This window comes from Myotis brandtii, unplaced genomic scaffold, assembly GCF_000412655.1.
Source record: "Myotis brandtii unplaced genomic scaffold, ASM41265v1 scaffold615, whole genome shotgun sequence".
Taxonomy (NCBI): domain Eukaryota; kingdom Metazoa; phylum Chordata; class Mammalia; order Chiroptera; family Vespertilionidae; genus Myotis; species Myotis brandtii.
This window is the reverse complement of record NW_005370343.1, coordinates 906,754-909,329: the sequence shown is the minus strand read 5'-3', so window position 1 is coordinate 909,329 and position 2,576 is coordinate 906,754.

Sequence of the window (2,576 nt, the reverse complement as noted above, 5' to 3'; positions counted from 1 at the left end):
TTTACCTTCTGTAATTGAAACTTTGTTGAGGCTCCAGCTCGGAGGCCGGCTGGCTGAAAGCAGGTATCTGGAGTTTGTTTAGCTCCTATAATTGCAACATTGTTGCATCTGGAGCTCAGAGCCGTGCAGGCAGGTGGGGAACCTTGGCTTCCTCCATAGCTGGGGCAACCAAGCCTCATGTTCGCTTCAGCTGCGTGGCTGCCGGCCACCATCTTGGTTGGCAGTTAATTTGCATATCACCCTGATTAGCCAATGGGAAGTGTAGCAGAGGTATGGTTAATTATCATGTTTGTCTATTATTAGATAGGACTAGAGGCCTGGTACAGGGATTGGGCCTAAACCGACAGTCAGACAACCCTTTCACAATCTGGGACCACTGTCTCCTAACCCCTCACCTGCCTGCCGGCCTGATCCCCCTAACAGCTCTCTCCTGCTGGCCTGATCACCCTTAACTGCCTCTTTGGCCCCGCCGGCCCTGCCACCATGGTTTTGTCTGGAAGGATGTCCAGTCTAATTAGCATATTACCCTTTTATTAGTATAGATAGAGGCCTGGTGCATGGGTGGGGGCCAGCTTGTCTGCCCTGAAGGGGGGTCCCAGATCAGGATGGGGGTCTCCTTGGGGGATGTACCTGGCCTAGGCAAGGGTCCTGGGGCAGTTTGCAGGCCAGCCACTCCCCCATAGGGGTGGGGGGTCTTTTCTGGGGTGGGGCCAGCCTGAGTGAGGGGCTGAGGGCAGTTTTCAGGCTGGCCATGCTCCCATTGGGGTGGGGGTCCCTGCTGAGGGGCGTGACTGGCCTGGTCGAAGAGCTGAGGGCCATTTGGGGGTGGTTTGCAGGCCAGCCAAGCCCCCATATTTGTCCGGAAGGATGTACGTAAGGTCTCTCGGTCTAATTAGCATATTACTCTTTTATTAGTATAGATAGACTAGAGGCCTGGTGCATGAAATGTGCACAGGGGTGGTCCCTCAGTCCAGCCTGCACCCTCTTGCAATCTGGGATCACTGGCTCCTAACTGCTCACCTGCCTGCCTGCCTGATCACTCCTAACCACTCTGCCTGCCTACCTGATCACCAACAGCCACTCTGTCTGCCTGCCTGATTGCCCCTAACCCCTCTGCCTGACTGTCTGATCACCCCTAACCTCCTCTACCTTGGCCCCCACCGCTGTGGCTTCATCCAGAAGGATATTTGGAATGACTTCTAGAAGGTCATTCAGCTGCCTGGTCTAATTAGAATATTATGCTTTTATTATTATAGATTGTTACATCTGCTAGCAGAAGGGCTGAGACCAAAATGGCATCAGTGGGCAGAGCATGGAGAGTGGAATATTTATGTCTCTGGTAAAGGTCAGAGTAACCAGTCGGACCAGGTGCAGAGGGGCGGGGTGTAGGAAACTGAGTGAGGTGCTTTACTGGAAGGCCCTTAATTATGTCTTGAAAACCTATAATGAGGAAACAGGAAAACCACCAGCAGGGGCGAGAGCAACCAGCGGGGCATAATGGAGCACAAGAATATGCCTAACAAATAGAAACTTACACATCCTGATTGTCCTCTACTGGCCCTGTGCTTTATCTACCTAATTTAATTTAAATTGTTATAAATATGGTACAAACAGAAGTCACCCCAGTATGGTAGACAGGTGCGTGAATAGAGAGGTGACATAAAAGAATAAGTAAGTAAAAGAAGAAGCAGGTTGTAGTCCTACTAGGTTTGAGACTTTAGGGTCGAGTTTGCCAAACATTTTCTGTCAAGGGTGAGGCCCTACATGTCATAGCCTTAGCACCTATTCAATTTGCCATTGTTAGGATAATATGTCAACAAATGATCCTGGTTGTATTCCAATAACACTTTATTTATGGAGACAAGTTTGAATTGCATATACTTTTTATATATCACCAAGGATCCTTCTTTTTCCCCTCAACCATGAACACATATGAAACTACTTTGGATTTGTGGGCCATTCAGAAGCAGGCACTGAGTTGAATTTTGCCCATGGCCATAGTTTGATGATCCTTCCGTTAGAATCTTATGCTTACAGCATGATCACACACCCACATGTATGTGAGGGTATGAGGAGGTTCATTGCAGGACCCTTAAGTTTTCTCTGACCACTGTGATTTTTAAAACACACTCAAATATTCTTAAAATTTATTTTCAATTATAGTTTACATTAAATGTTAAAATACTCCATTTGAGTGATATTTCATTTTTCTTTAATTTACTACTTATTGCATTTTTGGGTGACACTGGAAAAAAAATTATACAGGATTCAGGTGCACAATTCTATATCATCTGTGTACTGTATTGTTTGTTCACTACCCCAAGTCAAGTCTCTACATCACCATTTATTCTCCCACTAGAGCAGCCGTGGGCAAACTACGGCCCGCGGGCCGGATCCGGCCCGATTGAAATGAATAAAACTAAAAAAAAAAAAAGACCGTACCCTTTTATGTAATGATGTTTACTTTGAATTTATATTAGTTCACACAAACACTCCATCCATGCTTTTGTTCCAGCCCTCCGGTCCAGTTTAAGAACCCATTGTGGCCCTCGAGTCAAAAAGTTTGCCCACCCCTG